This window comes from Prionailurus viverrinus, chromosome A2, assembly GCF_022837055.1.
Source record: "Prionailurus viverrinus isolate Anna chromosome A2, UM_Priviv_1.0, whole genome shotgun sequence".
In the NCBI taxonomy this organism is placed as follows: domain Eukaryota; kingdom Metazoa; phylum Chordata; class Mammalia; order Carnivora; family Felidae; genus Prionailurus; species Prionailurus viverrinus.
This window is the reverse complement of record NC_062562.1, coordinates 19,627,842-19,647,041: the sequence shown is the minus strand read 5'-3', so window position 1 is coordinate 19,647,041 and position 19,200 is coordinate 19,627,842. Positions and strand designations below refer to the sequence as shown.

General features: G+C 42.2%; 1 protein-coding gene across 4 annotated transcripts in view; it reads right to left on the bottom strand.

Moving 5' to 3' along the window:
* The window catches only part of RAD54L2 (RAD54 like 2), a 111,314-nt gene extending 92,345 nt beyond the window's left edge, over nucleotides 1-18,969 (bottom strand). Inside the window, exons 1-2 of one of the 4 annotated variants that reach the window (XM_047849968.1) lie at nucleotides 18,831-18,969; nucleotides 16,413-16,557 (exon numbers count right to left, since the gene is read on the bottom strand). The gene's annotated coding sequence lies outside the window, so the exon portion shown is untranslated. Of the gene's footprint in view, nucleotides 1-16,412; nucleotides 16,558-18,169; nucleotides 18,228-18,830 lie in introns of those variants that run through there. The other 3 variants (XM_047849970.1, XM_047849969.1, XM_047849971.1) reach the window with 3 other exon arrangements.
* Between the last annotated feature and the right edge of the window lie 231 nt (nucleotides 18,970-19,200).

Genomic DNA, 19,200 nt, shown 5'->3' with positions numbered 1-19,200 from the left:
TTTTAAAAACATTTAACCTGAAATATCCACTATAGAGTCAATAGATGAAAAGCAAGTCTAGCAGGGGCCATCTGACAGATGTGACCGTGCCACAGGCCTCTCTGATGGAGAATTTGGGCTGAGAGCACTGGTTCAGTGAGCATTGGTGACTTCCAATTTGCCCTAACCAGAGCTTGCAAAACAGGCCTGGTGAGGTTCTGAACAAATAAATCTACTAATATATGAAACAGATGGCTCTGCCAAAAAGACTTCTAACCTGTTAGAGGAAGGGTCTCTCTGAGAACATACACAGTAGAGCAAATTTCAGGGGAAGAGTTTCAAGACAATTTTTACAATATAATGTTATAATAAAAAGCACACAAAAAGCTTATTAATATTTAAATCCCACTTTACAAAATAAAATAACATTCATCCAAGTATTTATATATGCACAGGAAAAAAAAAAAGACAAGAAGGAAATAAAGGAAATGCACTGGGACAACTGGGTGGCTCAGTCGGTTAAGCATCTGACTTCAGCTCAGGTCATGATCTCATGGTTCATGAATTCGAGCCCTGCATTGGTCTCTGCCCTCAGCACAGAGCCCACTTCAGAATCTCTGTACCCCCTCTCTGCTCCTCCCTTGCTCGCATGCACTCTCTCTCTCTCTCTCTCTCTCTCTCTCTCTCAAAAATAACCATTAAAAAAAAAAGGAAATGCACCAAAAGGTTAACTGTTTTTATCTCTGGGTGGGAGTTTTACCAAAAAGTTAGGGGCACTTGGGTGGCTCAGTTGGTTAAGCGGCTGACTCTTAATTTCAGCTCCAGTGGTGATCTTGAGGTTCATGGGATCAAGCTCAGAGTGGGGCTCTGCTCTCTCTCGTTCTCTGTCCCTCCCCTGCTCATGTGTGCACATGCTCGTGTGCACTCTCTCAAAATGAAGAAATAAACTTTTAAAAAATGTTATTTTTCTTTATTTCTTTTGTTTTACTTTATAAGTGTAAAATCAGCATTTTGCCTTTATACATGTATTTTCATTAAAGTCAAACTGTCAACGAACAAATCCTCCTTGGCCTTATCCCCATCCTTAGTAGCATCATATTTTCCAGGCTGTGAATGCCCCTATTCATATCCACATCCAGGAACCATGTGCTCAAACTGCCAACAATAATTAACTGGGTACCTACTACAGGGGCCCCATCTTAGCTAGGGCTCACATGAAGGCCTAAACAGCATCTGAAAAAAGACCATCAATAGTCACCCTTGAAAAACCTATTCAAGTGCCCACATAAATACAGTACAAATAGTTTCATGTATGTACTCATGTAGATATATACACTGAAAATAATTCCAAAGGGTTACAATGTTCAGAAGTTAAACCTTCATGTGTTTTGCTGCTTGGACCAGTCAAGCAATTGTATGAAGATTCCAGCTAGCAAGCTTTCCTTATTCGTCCTCCTCATCATTTCCAAATCTTTTTAAGTCAACAATTCTCTAAGGCCCCCAATTCTTTTTTTTTTTTTTTTTTTTTTGGTACAATACTTACCAACTCATCACCATACCACTTTAACAACTTCTCTTCTGCAAATGATCAAGAATTCTTTAAATTTATAGATTTTTGTCAACCATATTAACAACATTGCCTGCATACACTGCCTGTGGGTACTCACTCACTGAGTAGAAATTACCTCACTATTTAAGTCATTATTTCTTTCTTTTTTCTCCTTTTGCAAACAATAGTTCAATTTGAGTAAGGTAAAATGTTAGATGTAATTCCATTACATAATTACAATACCTTTTTATTGGGAATGCAAAAAAGGAATCAGTGTTGGTGGGCCTACTGTAAATCTAGTTAAGGACTGAGCTAAGATTATATTTATTAAGTGTCTAATGAATGATAGAGACCCCAAATGCACCAGAGTTCAGAGAAGAAAGCAATAGCATCTGAGGTTTAAATGCTGCTGGAAGGGGTTCTGGAGGAGGCAGATCTTGAAACAACCCTGAAGCAAAGCAGAATTAGACAAACAAGGGGGTTAAGTTTGTCTTAACTAGCTGGTTCAGTCAGTGGAGCGTGCCAACTCTTGATCTTGGGGTCACAGGTTCGAGCCCCATGTTGGGTATAGAGATTACTTAAAAATAAAATCTTAAAAAAAAAAAAAACAACAGAACTGGACAAGTGAAGAGGGAAGGAGAGGACATTCCACATAGGAATCATGGCTTGGATCTGAGGAGTACTGAAAAGGCAGAAAGTATCAGGTTTCTGGAAAGGGAGATAAAATGATTCATCACTACATACTTATTAAACATCTCCTTTGACCAGCACTCGTAGACACTGAAGATACACAGAGAGAATCCTGGACATAGAGTGATGACTAGAACCCTTCAGGGATCATCCCATTAACTGACACAGATATGTAAGCACACACTGTGAGCAATCTGGCAAATACAACACATGATTAAGGTTCAACTGATAAATGGATTAACAAAATGTAGTACATCCAGGGCCACCTGGCTGGCTCAGTTGGTTAAGCATCCAACTCTTGATTTTGGCTCAGGTCATGATCTCATGGTTCATGGGTTCGAGCCCCATATTGGGCTCCACAGTGATAGCACGGAGCCTCCTTGGAATTCTCTCTCTCCCTTTCTCTCTGCCCCTCCCCAGCTCACTCTCTCTCAAAATCAACTAAAAAGGGAATGAAGTACTGACACATGCTACAACATGGATGAACCTTGAAAACATCATGCTAAGTGAGACAAGCCAGTCACAGAAGGCCACATACTGTCTGATTCCATTTACCTGAAATGCCCAGAATAGGCAAACCCATAGAAACAGAAAGTGGATTAGTGGTGGTTACCACGTGATGGGGGGAAAGGGAGAATAGGGAGTGATGGCTTAATAAACGTGGTTTTCTTTTTGTAGTAATGAGATGCTCTGGAATTAGACAGTGGTAATGGTTGTATAACCTTGTGAATGTACTAAAAGCCACTCAACTGAACACTTAAAAATGGTGAAATTTATGATATGTGAATTATATTTCAGAAGAAGGAAGGAAGGGAAGGAAGGAGCAAATAAGGTTCTACAGGATGGAGGAGATAATTTTGCCTTGAAAAGCTGGTGAAGGCTTTCCAGAGCAGGCAATGGATCTGAATATTAGAGCTTTAAGAAGAGAAGGATGAAGTCATTCAGAGAATGACATATGCTGAAGTTCAGTTCCATGGGAATATAGGTTGGGGGAATAAATGGGGAAATTGCAAGAGATGAGAAGCAGACAGGCCAGATCCTGATCTAGCAGTATCGTGAAGACCTTACTAAGAAGCCTGAACTTTGTCCTATACAAGGATTGGCAAACATGTGGCACTTGGTAACACTTTCCTTTCTCTGTCTCTGGCAGATATAACTAGTATACCATGAGTCCTTCTCTGCTGTGCTCAGAAATGGACTTGATATCGATCTCTATGCAATGCTCCCCATAGTCTATATGCCCCTAATGAGAGCCACTGAAAGATAAGTGGCATCATCTGAATTCCCAATTTAAAAGGAACACTGGTGGCTGTGTGAAGGCAAGGAAATTAGGCAGGAAGCTGCTATAACACTTGGCAAAAGGTGGGGATGCCCTGAACCACAGTAGTGGCAATGAGAAAGGAGAAAAGAGGAAATATTAGAGACTAAGAAGAAAAAAACAGTAAGGGCTCAGTAGTCAACTGGAGCCCCATGAGGGCAGCCTTACTCACCACTATCTCCCCAGCACCCAACACAGTCCTTGGTACACAGGAAGGGCACCATAAATATCAACCAAATCGTTAAACGTTTCATCAACATTCTCTCACTGTATCTTCACTACAATACCATGAGGAAAGTAAGGTTATCCCCATTCCACAAAGAAGAAATCTAAGGTTTAGAGAGGTTAAGTGGCCTGTCCCAATTTTACCCAGCTAGAGAGTAGTAGAATTCAATTTCAACTCAGACTTCTAACTCCAGACTCCAAGCTTTTATCCATGGCCCAGGTTTCCAGCTCAAACAATGGTGCAGATAATAGTGTTGTTAATAGGGACACCTGGGTGGCCCAGTCGGTTAAGGATCTGACTCTTGATTTCTTTGGCTCAGGTCATGATCTCACAGTTCCTAGGATCGAGCCCCATGTCAGGCTCCACGCTGACAGCATGGAGCCTGCTTGGGATTCTCTCTCTCTCTCTCTCTCTCTTTCTCTCTCTCTCTCTCTCTGCCCCTTCCCTACTCTCTCTATATAAAGTGTCGTTAATGGTAAAATCCCAGAAATAGCTGGAAAATGAACTAGGGTCAGAAAAACAGATTTGGGTGTTCCTATCATATTCAGGTAGCTGAAGCACCAATATGGAAGAGACTCAGGGAGTATGTGTAGAAAGGAAAGGGTAGCCAAGCATGGGCCAAACCATGAGGGAGTAGAGAATAGCAGCCTGCACAGAAAGTCAGAGAGGCAGAGAAAGAACCAGCCAGGGAAGTACACTATCAGGAAATACATCAGCAAGATGGGCACAATCAAGAATCAAATGCTACAAAAATTTCAGATATGGTGGGGTCACTGGAACCACAAAGATATTTAGGGAAGGGATTCTAAAAGGAGTTAAAGGCTGCCTGGTGTTTCCTAAACCTGGTGTTTTCAGGGCATCAGAATCTGAAGAGCTTATTAAAAATACATAGTTCCCTAGTTCCCACCAATAGTGATCTTGTGTAAGTGACTCAGTCTCATTAAGCCTCCATTTTCCCATCTCTAAACTGCAAATAATAGCATCAGCCTCATAGTTTTATTCTGAAGACTTAACATGCTTTAAAGAAGTCCTACACATGATTACGACCCTATTTGAAAACTGGCTTTTAGAAACCTCAGATACAGGAACCACACAAGGATTTTTAACTGGAGAGAGAAGGGTGAAAGGCAATCCTTTCAGAACTGCAAAGGTGAAAGAATGGAGGGAAAAAAATCAGCTAAGAGGAAGGCAAAGAAACCAGAAAGAATGGAGCAAGGGTAAGGCACTACCAAGGAAAACTCAAAGAATTGCTGCACGGGAAGGAAAGGGAGGAATTAAATAGGACTCTGAGGCTTGAAGTCTGGATGACTCCAAAGAACAAAGGCATACCTTCACCCACATCAGGAAGAACAACAGAAGGATAGCTGGTATTGGGAAGGGAAAAATGAAGAAATTTATGCAAGTTATTGGATAAGAGATGAGTGAAAATAAATGCCAAAAGAGCCAACTGGCAGTAAATGTGTTTCGGACAGGAAAGCAGTAAACCAATTAAGAATATGGGGGGCACCTGGGTGGCACAGTCGGTTAAGCGTCCGACTTCAGCCAGGTCACGATCTCGCGGTCCGTGAGTTTGAGCCCCGCGTCAGGCTCTGGGCTGATGGCTCAGAGCCTGGAGCCTGTTTCCGATTCTGTGTCTCCCTCTCTCTCTGTCCCTCCCCCGTTCATGCTCTGTCTCTCTCTGTCCCAAAAATAAATAAACGTTGAAAAAAAAATTTTTTTTAAAAGAATATGGTCTCTAGGGGGCATGGTTGGCTCAGTTAAGGGTCCAACTCTTGATTGATCTCAGCTCAGGTATTGATCTCAGGGTCGTTGAGTTCAAGCCTCACATTGGGTTCCATGCTGGGTGTGCAGCCTACTTTAAAAAAAAAAAAAAAAAAAAAAAAAAAGGAGGAGGAGGAGGAGAATACGGGCTCTGAAAAAAAAAAAAAAACACAAATAAAAAATAAAAAAGAATATGGGCAGGGGTGCCTGGGTGGCTCAGTCGGTTAAGTGTCCAACTTCGGCTCAGGTCATGATCTTAGTTTGTGGGTTCGAGCCCTGCATCGGGCTCTGTGCTGACAGCTCGGCTGAGCCTGTTTCAGATTCTGTGTCTCCCTCTCTCTCTGCCACTCTGCCACTCACACACACTCTCTGTCTCTCTCTCTCTAAAATATAAATAAACATTCAAGAAAAAATTTAAAAAAAAATAATGACTCTTTGTTTCAGTTCAGGTCATGATCTCACAGTTCGTGAGTTCAAGCCTCATATCGGGCTCCTTGCTGACAGTGCAAAGCCTACTTAGGGTTCTCTCTCTCCCCTCTTTCTCTGCCTCTCCCACATGCGTGTGCACACACTCTCTGTCTCAAAAATAAATAAGCTTAAAAAAAAAAAAAAAGAATATGGTCTCTAAGATGATATGGCCTGAGTCAGAGTCCCAGCATTGCCGTTTTCTATCTAAAGGACATTAAAAGGGGAACCTGGATGGCTCTGTGGGTTGAGCTTCTGACTCTTGATTTAGGCTCAGGTCATGATCTCACAGTTCCTGGGATCGAGCCCCACCTCAGGCTTTGTGCTAAGAGCATGGAGCCTACTTGGGATTCTCTCTCCCTCTCTCTCTGCTCCTCCCCTGCAAGCACTTTCACACACAAACTCTCTCTCTCAAAAAAAAATAAACATTTAAAAATAATAAATAAATAAGAAGTTACCTAATTTCTCTAAACATAGGTTTCTTCATTTATAAAATGAGAATAGTAATAGTGCATATCTCATATAAGATTATTTTTTAAATTAAGTGAAAAAATAGCACATTGCCTAGCATATGGTAAGTTAGCTTTCAATAAATGTTGATTATCTTTAGCTACTCCATGATGACAACAGTGTTAACAGCAATGCTTTGGAGAAACTAAGTCATATTATCCAAAAGTCAAAAATTTTCCCAACTCTGAGACAGGACAGGAAAGGAGAGGATTCTTTGAATTTTGAAATCAAGGAATTAGTGTCTAAATTAGTACCATTAGTACCATTTCACAAGCTAGGCCTTCTTCATTCTTGACTATTTAATTATCACATCCTTTGAACTCTGGGGTTTAAAAACATTTCTGTAGGGGCGCCTGGGTGGCTCAGCCAGTTAAGCATCTGACTTTGGCTCAATAATGATCTCACAGTTTGTGAGTTCAAGCTCCACATCAGGCTCTATGCTAACAGCTCAGAGCCAGGAGCCTGTTTTAGATTCTCTCTCTCTCTCTCCCTCTCTCTCTCTCTAACAGCTCAGAGCCAGGAGCCTGTTTTAGATTCTCTCTCTCTCTCTCTCTCTCTCTCTCTCTCTCTGCCCCTCTCCTACTCACTCTCTCTCTCTCAAAAAATTAATAAACATTAAAAAATTTAAAAAATTCTATAAATGTTCTTACCTTGAAGCAAAGTCCACTTTAGTTCACTTATTCAACAAGAATTTATTGCAAAAATATTAGCACAATGAATTATGCTAAATACTGTATGATGAAAAATAATACACAACGTAAATGTGGTAACTGTACTAAAGGGGATTACAAACCAGAAGGTAAAAAAAGAAAAAAGAAAAAACTTATGCAAATATCTGAAGTACCAGGCATATTGTGAAATGTCACTGATATACTGCTAGTCATGAGAGTCAGAGGAGGGAAGACTCACTTCCAATATGGATAAAACTGTCACCTGAACTAAGCCTACCAAGATGGTCATAATTTCAATGGCCAGAACTCAGGGGAAACAACATGAACATAACCAAAGGAAACAATGTGAATATAGATGCAAAGGTATGTTCCAGGAAGAGCCAGGAATCAAGACTAACTGAAGATCTAGCCATGAGGTAACCAGTCTTATGCTGAAGACAAATGAGAGGGAAGAGCCACAGGGTAAAGCCTGGATTTCCTGGGACGGGCCAGGTGGGGAAGCCAGAAACTTGTCTGGGGAGCAGAATGGTGGCTATGGTTCCATATATGTTGAGTAGGACACTTCTAAAACCACCTCCTCACAGCTGATAGGCTTTTAAAGCTGGATAGGACTTCAGACTCTAACTCAGCCCTTCTGTCCTTCTGACCGAGGACACCAAGACCAAGAGAGGTGACTGAATTGCCCAAGCCATGAAGTTAGTGGCCAAGATGTAGCTGCAGTCCTGGTCTGCAGACTCAATTCAGTGCACTTTACAGTAATTCCCCTGGTCAGACAAAAATGTCCAAAAGCCAGGAAGAAATGTGGGTTTACTGCTTGATGAAGAAACAAGGGTTATAGAATTGAGTCACTTAGAGAGCCTGAGGTGGTGGGAGTGGAAGAGCTAGGTCTCTGAGGGCCAGGATACAGAGGGAATAGAAGGAAAACAACAAACCTGGGTTACATCCATATCCAGGGGGACAAAAGGAAGGACTTTTACAAAGGCACATCTGAGAGGAAGGCAGAGAATTAAGACAGTGCAGAATCCTAGAAGCCAAGGTCAATGTCTCCTCTTCGGCTAAAACACACATGTTCAAAAAATATCTGCTGAATGAATGAATGGATGAATAAAGACAGAGTGAGACAAAATATGTTTGCACCCCACGTAGGTAAAGCACTGTACTAAGCACTTTATGTGGGAGTATATGAGATAATCTCACAACAATCTGATGAGACAGAATTATCATGATTATCCTCACTACCACTCAAGAGGAGAAAACAAACTTATAAATTGTCCAAGTTAAACAGCAGGTATCAGAGTCAGGATTAAAAATCAAGTCCTCACTATCTGGGAAATAGTGTTAATTTTTAGTAGGGTAGAAAATGGCAAGGTAATGATGTTTAAAAAAAAAACAGAATGTTCTTATTAGTAAGACATATACACTCAATGACAATGTCTGAGATTTAGCTTTAAAACATACCCACAACAGGGGCACGTGGGTGGCCAAGTCAGTTCAGCTCAGGTCATGACCTTGCAGTTCATGAGTTCGAGCCCCACATCAGGCTCTGTGCTGACAGCTCTCAGAGCCTGGAGCCTGCTTCAGATTCTGTGTTTCCCTCTCTCTCTGCCCCTCCCCTGCTCACACTCTGTGTCTCTCTCTCAAAAATAAACATTAAAAAATAAAATGAGGGGCGCCTGGGTGGCTCAGTCGGTTGAGCGTCCGACTTCGGCTCAGGTCATGATCTCACGGTCCGTGAGTTCCAGCCTCGCGTCGGGCTCTGTGCTGATGGCTCAGAGCCTAGAGCCTGTTTCAGATTCTGTGTCTCCCTCTCTCTCTGACCCTCCCCCGTTCATGCTCTGTCTCTCTCTGTCTCAAAAATAAACATTAAAAAAAAGTTTTTTTTTTTAAATAAAATGAATAAATAAACATAAAAAAAATTTAACATACCAACAACAACAAAAAAGTGAGGAGGACAATTGAAAGAAAAAATTGGGGAAATGCTGATAATTGTTGAAACTGGGTGATGGGTACATGGGGTTAATACACTATACTCCGTGTTGCTATATATGTTTGAAATTTTCCATAGTAAAAAGTTCATTCATGCGTGACTTCCCTCCCTGCAAAGACGGTGGGGAGTGAGAAGTTGGTCAAAACAAGGGAGAACAAACATCCAGAAGAAAAAATGTCCAAACAACATGGATTTCACCTCAGAAATAGTGTTCAGGAGACACATAAGACCAGAAGCCAGAACACAAAACATTAAGACACATAGATAAAACAGGTGGTACGGAAATGGCAGTAAAACTGCATTTTAGATAAGAAACAAGGATAGGAAGGAGAAGGCTAGGGTAGCATGAGAGGCCCAGAACTAAGTAAAGTTATTATGGTTCTACCTTGCATGTAAGGTAAAAACTAAAAGGGGAGAGAACAGAAAGATGCTAGAAAGGAGACACTGATTAATCAACTAACTAATTAATTGATCGATAATATATGAAATAAATACATGAAAAGATGCTCATTCTCCTCAACAAGAAAATGTTATCTAGGCTTCAAACAAATTAGTTACATAGGCTTTAAATTGGCAAAGATTAAATATATTGATAATGTTCAGTGCTAAAGAAGAAAAAATATCTTTTTAAAGTTATTTGGTAATATCTAGAAAAATTTTATTTGTTTATTTATTTCTGAGAGAGAGGGAGAGAGAGAAACAGAGCATGAGTTGGCAGAGGGTGCCAGAGGGGGTGCAGAGAGACAGGGAGTCATAGAATCTGAGGCAGGCTCCAGGCTCTCAGCTATCAGCACAGAGTTTGATGTGGGGCTCGAACTCACAACCCATAAGATCATGACCTGAGGCAAAGTCAGATGCTTAACTGACTGAGCCACCTAGGTGCCCCTATTGCTAGAAAAATTTTAAATATGCATATCTTTTGTTTGTTTTTTAATTTTTTAATGTTTGTTTATTGTTGAGAGAGAGAGAGACAGAGTGCAAGCAGGGGAGGGGCAGACAGAGAGGAAGACAGAATCTAAAGCAGGTTCCAGGCTCTGAGCTATCAGCACAGCACCTAATGCGGGGCTCGAACTCACAAACCATGAGATTATGACCTGAGCTGAAGTACCATGCTTAGCTGACTCAGCCACCCAGGCACCCCAACATGTGTATCCTTTGACAAAGAAATTCTACTTGTAGGAGTTTGTCCTAGGAAGTATACAATGTATATAAAGATGTATACAATGTATACAAAGAGGTGCATTGTGTATATATATACATATAGATATACACATATACATATATATATATATACACACACACAAGGATGCTTGTTGCTACAAAGACAGAAACAAATGTCTGTCCCAGGGGACTAGAAAAGTTGATACAATGCAATATAATACTATGTAACTATTAAAATATATGATAGATACATGTACTAAACAGGAGAAAATGTTCAAGATAAAACCATTAAGCCAAACCACAAAGCATTAAGAGACCTAGATAAAACAGGGGGTAAGGAAATATAGTTATATATTATATATTAGTTATATACATATTGAAAAATATTTGTAGAAGAGTAGCTATATTGTGATCTCATTTCTGTAAAAAGGAATTACTTACCTCTCTCTTTCACATACATTCACATTAGCATACATAGTAGAAAAAAATGTGAATAAATATAGACTGAATTCTTAATGGTGATTAACACTGAGACATGGGATTCTGGTTTCCTTTCCTTACTTAAAAAATGCCTGAATTTTACCGTGCTCATATATTACTGGTATAATCAGCGGGGTGGGGATGGGGTTAAAAAGTTAAGGACTTTCCAAAGCAAGAGACTCTGAGCAATGAAAGTGTCATGATACAAAGACAAGGGGGAAAAATAGGGAGCACAAGCCTTAAAGTGAGGTCATGGTCAAGAATGAGGGAGAGGGGAGCCCGGGGCTCAGCTGGTTAAGCATCCAACTCTTGGTTTCAGCTCAGCTCATGATCTCACGGTGCCTGGGATTGAGCCCTCCCCAGAGCCTGTTTGGAATTCTCCCTATCCCTCACTCTCTGTCCCCACCACCATGTTCTCTCTCTCTCGTTCTCTCTCTCAAAATAAATAAAGAAACTTAAAAAAAAATGAATGAGGGAGATGGAGGGCAGGTCTAGGGCCTAAGGGAAAAATGAGCCTTGGGGCAGTGCCTGGCTGGCTCAGTCAGTGGAGCTACAACTCTTGATCTTCAGGTTGTGGGTTCAAGCCCCACACTGGGTAAAGATTACTTTAAAAATATAAAAAATTAAAAATTAAAAATTAAAAAAAAAAAAAAAAAAGAGAGGCACCTGGGTGTCTCAGTCAGTTGAGCCTCTGACTTCAGCTCAGGTCATGGTCTGTGTTCATGAGTTAAAGTCCCATATCAGGCTCTCTGCTGTCAGCACAGAGCCCACTTCGGATCCTCTGTCTCCCTCTCTCTCTGCCCTTCGCCCACTTATGTGCAAGCTCCCTCTCTTTCTCTCAAAAATAATAAATATTAAAAATAAAAAACAAAAGAAACAAAAATTTTAAAAAGAAAAAAAAGAAAAAATGAGCTTTGGGAAACATGCAAGCAGTTGCTATGGGAATGGGACCCTAAGAAGGCAGCACAGGAGCACCATGAGGGTCAGAGCTCAACTCAACTGAAGCAGTGGGAACTGCGGTCAGTCAACACATCCCATTTTCCTGATTCCCTAAAAACACTAAGCAACCTAGGGTTAACAAAAGAAGCCAGAGGTGAAAGTTTAGGGATGGCAACTGGCAGAACAGACAGTATACAAAGTCAGGCAGGCAAAGGGTTATCAGACCCAGGGAAGGCAGCACTGAAACTGTGGGCCATGGCAAACCAGCATCCAAGCTGAGGTGGGTGAAACAGTGGGGAAGAGAAAGGTGGAGAAACGGTGTGGGGAACACAGTGGAACTGGAAGGCACAATGAGGGCAGAGAGCCTGAGCTCAAGTCAGAATCACACCTAAAGAATTCTTTCCCACATTTTCTGGGGTCCAATTCCTATATATCATTATGTTAGGAGGAAGACCACTACTAGTGTCAAATATTGCAAAAAACATTTCCACCTGATTCTGGGTTTTTCCCTTGACCAATAAGTGATGTGTGAGGACAGTGGGGCTCCACTCCCTCTAGGTTCCTCCCCCATTCAGCCTCTTCCAGAGTTTCCAGGCAACTGTTAACAGAGCAGATGCTCTACTCCCTGCGTGGCACTACATTCTTTGTGGGTATCCTTTCCTAGCCAGAAGCCTGGAATAAGGGGTAACTGTTCCCCCAAACTGAAGCCATAACAATATCCTATAAGGACATAAAAGGGGTCCTAAACTTAGGATCAGAAAACCTAGAAGTTTTTCTTCTTAATGGCTTTGTGCACTTGAAAGCAAGCTACTTCACTTTTGTGTTTGTTTCCTCAACTGTAAAATGGGGCTACCTGCTTCACAGGGTTGTTGAGAGGGTAAAGTAAAGGAAATGTATATGAAAGTTATGAGCTGTAATACCATACACGTGCAAGGTATACTTATAAAGCAAACATTTTCATTTCTGCCTATGTATAACTTTCACTGATGATGTTTTAAGACCATAAGTGGGCGCTAGTAAAGCCAATGTGCCTATGCTGGCTGAAATGATTTTTGTTTTTATTGCTTCTAACCTACATTACAACAATTTCCTTCTCAAAATCTCAACACTGCTCACAGAATATCTTCAACAGTTGCTTGCCACATTTAATGTGCCTTATACTTTGTTTCAGTTTTCCTTATCTCATATCAATTTTTACCTTTAACTACTTTTCATGCTTTCCTTTTCTGCAGTATGTTATATTTGTCACCTGCATGAAAGAAGACTACATTATATAGGCTTTAATAAGGTTCCTCACACTTGGCCTTCAGTGGGATTCTTATGTGATCTGATCAACCATGAAAATTTAAATCAATTTAGATAGTACACCCTCAAGTTATCTTACCACAAAGAAGAACCAAGAGGGTGACTTATGAAATTGGCACAATTCCATAATTTCTAGGTTAGTAACTCAGAACACATAGCCTCCTAACAAAGAATTAATTCATCAGTTCCAGTTTTAGTACAAGATTAGGCTAAGCAAAGAACTAGTACAGATAATTTCATAGTCACTGAGTTCAAATTCCTGAATGAAGTCTGAGCAACTAATCTTGTATCCTGAAAATGGTGACATTGAGCTCAATTCCAAAAGGTCCATCAGCCGGTAAAAGTCACAACATCCTGGTGTTAAATTCGTTACCCACTCCCAGGCTGGCCACTAGCTGTCTGGAGACCTTGTGACCCAAACTGACTAGTCACTCTTCTTCATGCATGAGGACAAAGCGCTCAGAGCAGTAAATGGCCAAAGGAAAATCTAGATAATACCAATGAAAAACTTCCATTTTTTCCAAATGAAACTTTTGCCAGACCCACAGAAAGCAAGTAATAGCGCCCCTAGCCTGAAAGCTATGAACATACGGAATAAGCAACACATTTTCAATCAAAATAAAGTATTGCTTTTAACAACCTGTAAGTACAAAGGCAGAAGCACTGTTTCAGCCAGGATCAGACACAGCCTTAAAATCAGAATGCTCATCACACCACCAGCTCCACAAGGAATGATTTCCTGTCACTTCATATGCAGAGGTCATTCATTTGTTCATTCCACAAAGATTTACAGGGTAGCTACTCAGTGCCAGAGATGGTTAGGTATTAGGATATAAGGATAAATAAGACAAGGTCCTGCTCTCACGCAGATTACAACCTAGCCTCTAAAACACACAAATATACCAAAAGTTAAGAGTACAGTGTACACAGTAATTATGAAAGAAGCTTGGACAGAACTGCAATGGCCAGATAAAGGAGAGGCATTCAGCTTAATCCAGAAAGAATCAAAGAATCTTTTAAGAGATGATGGTGCCTTAATTCCTGGTAAATGCAAGACTAAGAGTCAGAGAATCACTAGAATGGGAAAGAAAGTTAGGAGAGGAATAGCTTCAGCATGCTGGGATGTTCAAGGAGTTCACTGTAACTACAGCTTCAAGTGCCAGAGAAATTGTGGCAGAAGAGGGACTAGAACAAAGACACAGGAGTGGCTGAGTCTAAAGGTGAGATGTTGAAATAGAGACATACTAGGATCTAGATGTTCACAGTATTTTAAGGCTAAAGGAATATTATTTACTTTTAACAGAAGTTAAAGACCAGCCACAATGGAGGAGGGATTTGACTAAGGAAAACTGGAAGAGTTATAGGGCCGGTTATTTCTAATTACTTCTATCTGGCTTATACTTATTCTTACTTTTCTCTTGACTTCTTTTTTTCCTCCCATAGGGAAAAAATAAAACTGAACAATTCTGTAACAAAGGCTGTCAACCTTCTGTTCATCAAAAACTTTCTGAACAGAGTGCTATATTCTATCAAAATACCCCAAATTAGAGAAAGATGACAAATCTCTCTAGCATCTGGAGCCTTCCTAGCAAAAAGACCAAAGCCAGGTCTCTGATAAGACGAAAGCTAGAGAAACATCCTGACCATGGGATACACAGAACATGATGCTGCCTGTCATACTCTAGCAGTGTAAATGGGAATGCTTACAGTTCTCAAAACAAAGACATGCTGAACAGTTACCTCCTGGCTTCTCCATAGAAACTGCCAGGAAAAAAACCTACCAGTGCCAGGAATGACCTTGGACTTTATAGTGTGGACTCCTGCCCACCAGTACTAGATAAAGACTACCTCGGCAATTCTCTCACCTGTCCAGAGTACAAACAGGTGCAGACAGCAGGCTGCCTTCCTCACCAGACAAAGAAACTGAGCCCCTCATCCATGCCCAGCACCTGGCTATGCTCCTACTACTAATACTACTGAAAATAGCGCCCCCATTACTACTTCTAACTACACTAACAGCTACTAAGAGCAAGACACTACTACTAACAGCAAGCACTGACTACCTACAAAGTACTAGGCCTTCATCTTCAGTCCCCAATACAATCTGCAGAGAAGGTTATCCTATCCTCATTTTACAGAAGGAAAAAAATAAATAAATAAAACAAGGCTCAGAAAGGTTAACAGCTTACCCAGGTCAAAAAGCAAGAAAGAAGTAGAGGTGGGATGACTCCAAAGACCATGCCCTTCCTATTGTACTAGACACCTCAGAATTTTCCTACATAAAGCAAAATCACAGGGCGCCTGTGTGGCTCAGTCAGTTAAGTTCCCGACTTCGGCTCAGGTCATGATCTCACAGTTTGTGGGTTCGAGCCCCGCATTGGGCTCTGTACTGACAGCTGAGAGCCTGGAGCCTGCTTTGGATTCTGTAACTCCCTCTCCCTTTCTGCCCCTTCCCTGCTCAAGTTCTGTCTCTCAAAAAATAAATAAACGTTAAAAAAATTTAAAAAAAAAAAAAAAGCAAAAACTCTAAGGCTTCTTTCCAAGAGTTTCTGAAGTCAATCCATTTGACTAAGAGGTATTCAAAAACACTTCTTTCAGCAATCACTTTGCTTTTAAAACAACATATGTTGGGGCGCCGGGGTGGCTCAGTTGGTTGAGCGTCCAACTTCGGCTCAGGTCATGATCTCACAGTTCGTGAGTTCGAGTCCCGCGTGGGGCTCTGTGCTGGCAGCTCAGAGCCTGGAGCCTCCTTCGGAGTCTGTGTCTCCCTCTCTCTGACCCTTCCCCACTCATGCTCTGTTTCTCTCTGTCTCTCAAAACTGAATAAACGTTAAAAATTAAAAAAAAAAAAAAAAAAAAAAACATATGTTGGGGCACCTGGGTGGTTCAGTCGGTTAAGCTTCTGACTTCCACTCAGGTCATGATCTCACGGTCCATGAGTTCAAGCCCGACATCAGGCTCTGTGCTGACAGCTCAGAGCCTGGAGCCTGCTTTGGATTCGGTGTATCCGTCTCTCTCTGCCCCTCCCCCACTTGTGCTCTGTCTCTCTATCAAAAATAAATAAAATGTAATAATAAAAATTTTTTTTTCAAAACAACATATGTAAACCATTTTTTCTTTTCTTTGATCAAGTGAACATTCTAGACAGAAAATGAAAGATATTTTAAAGAATTTATCATGTGAGTGCCTTGGATTTTTAGCCAAAATATAAACACAGAGAGAGAAGAGAGCAAAGGACAGAATTTCATTCTACTAGATCAGAATGGAGATTAACGATTAAGGCAAAAAAATTTTTTTTCAAATATAATTTACATTATATTGTATGCAGTGAAAACCAAGAGGCAAGCAATTTCAAATAGACTGAGCCTTACCTCAATCTTATTCCTCCTGTTCTAGGGGACAGCACTCCAAGTGATCAGCAGACACTCCCAGCCTACATACAGTGAACCAGACAAAGGGGGTAAGCAACGCCTTCATGCTCCCAAACCACAGTGGAAAGGAAAGTGTGACGGCTTCCTGGGGAACCCAAGCACATATACAGTATTTATAAATCACTATTCACAAACACACACAGAAACAAAATGTTACCTGTGGTTTGTCTACAGAAATACTTAAAGTTAACAGGTGTATTTAAATTAATGCAAAAACAATCCCATACTAATGTGAACACATTATAGCTCACCTTTTTCACGAAAATACATGAAGACAATCAATTTTCACTAGTCAGAATTAATACTGTATAAAAAACTTCATTCAGCAGCTTTACCAATTAAAAGCATAATATACCTGAACCACTTCTTCTTTCACAGACCTATAGCCACTTCTGAACTAAGAACTACTATTAAAATGCCAAAAATATCACCATTGTAAAGATGCCCAACACAGTACCTGTCATAATTCAACAGACACTGGTTTATGAAAGAGTTAACTATTTAAAATATAAAAATTTAAAAGAGACAGAAATCAAGGGACATACAGGATTTTTTAAAGATTAAGGGGGGAAAACCAGAACTATTAGTACAACCTACAGATAGTCAGAATTACCTCATATTTCACTGAAAATTTATAGACTCCAACTGGGCAGTACCTCTTAACACTCTAAATAAACTCAGAAGGTGCAATGGTCTGATACTGCCATTTGTTGTATAGAGTTTGATACCTCATCTACAGACAACACACCAACTTTGCCTGAATGCTACACACAGAGCTCTGGTGCACAGCTGCAGGCCTCAGAGCTGGAGTTTGCACACTGCCTTCAATAATACAGATGAGACACAGTGTGCAGACCAAATTCACTGAAGATGGAGAACACTTCTAGTGAAGAAGATAATGTTCTGTAAAAGCTCAAATGGCAGTCACTAAGATTTAACAGATTCAACATAATGACTTCATGGCAGCAGGAGAAAATGAAGTTTCATGGATTAGGGATACAAAGAACATTTAAAAACATAAACTGTTAGGGTTTTCACATCCCTCTGTAGAGTTGCACACATTAAACAATGACACACAAATTAGTGAAAACAGGCTCTGAAATTAATTTAGATTTCTAAGAATTGGACTGAAAACCCCTAGAATTTACATATATTATGGTGTCTAAGTTTGTCTAGCATTACAAACAATAGCCACAGTCCTGAAATGAAAGTATGAGTCACAATTCAAAAACAGGAGGAAAAAAAAAAAAAAAAGAAAAGTACAGAAGAAAGCTTTGGATCCAAATACCACAAAGATATTCTTTACTTAAAATACTGTCAAGGACAGCTACCATTCTGACTTGGAGTGAAAAGGAATGATTCCACAGTAGTCTTCTACTCTGGAACAAACTCATTCAGCCCCCAAAAGCCCTTTCCAGCCCCATCCACCTTGGTGTCCAGTCACTAACATAGTCAGCCACATCCACTAGCAAGCACGGGAATTCTAACAGATCTGAGTCACCCACTCCCCCGCAGTAAGAGGTCATTCTCTATCAGAAAGCCCACTCTGCAAAGTTCTCCTGTTCATCTCCCAGACTGCCATCACCGTGGCCCACATAAAGCAACCTACCAAACTCGGCAGCCTACCAACACTTCTCTACACTCTCCAAATCACAACTCCAGCTCACCCTAACACCAAGGGAGGCAACGCTACTCACCGTGACACTCTGGTGACATTCAGTTCCCTGCCTGAGAACCCCTCAACGCCAGGATACGTCTGGGCCGGAGAATCCAGCTCTTTGCTCAACTCCTCTGTGCCCAGCTGAGCTTCCAGCCGTTCCAGGAACCAATCACTGGTTACCCCAGAGAAGCTAAACTCCCAGTGCCTCTACTCCCCAGCCAGACCCCAGTCGGCCAAGTTCACAGACGTGGGACGGAGGGGGCGCGGGGGGAGACACATCCCGATGTGCCTTAGGGACCAGGCACACGGAGGGCCCTAGAATTCCAAACGCAAGCCCCCCCCCCCCCCCGCCCCCACATCCACCCCACTATGGTTAGCTTCCAGGGTGTCCGCATTAAGCGTCAAGAGCGCACACCACTGGAGTTAAGTCTCCGAGCCCCTGTGACTCCCTTTCCTGGCTACCAAGATACTAAATACCAAGCCACAGAGGCCCCGGGTCGAGGCCAAAACCCCAGCCAAGGCTCCGGCCACTGGAGTTCCCCAGTGGGGATCCAGCGCCCCAAGGCCCGGGCCGCTGGGACGGGCTTGCTGCCCCAGGCCGCTGAGCGCCACGGGCCCGGGCCGCGTCCCCACTCGGCCCCCATTGTTGCCGTCCCGGCGGCCCAAGCCCGGAGCCGGGGGCCAGCACCGGCACTCACCTCCTGCGCCGCGGCTCCGGGCCGCGCCGGGCCGGGCAGGGCCAACTGGCTGCGCTTCCCGCTTCTCCTGCTCGGCTGCGTCTGCGGCGGCGGGGGCGGAGGTGGCGGCTGAGGCGGGAAGCGGCCGGCCAGGCCCGGGCGCCGCGGGCTGGCTCGGGCCGAGAGTCGGTCTTCTCCGGCGGCGGCGCTCGCAGGCTCCTCTCGCGGTCCGCGCCACAAAGTGTCCCCCTCCTGGACCGCGCGCCCGGCCGCCCGGACGGGAACACGCGCCGCCGACAGGAAAGTTCCGCTGAGAGCTGCCCGGAGGCCGTTCTTCCCCAGTGCCGGGTGGACCGTAATTCGTCCCTAGATAGAACCATCTGTGCTACAG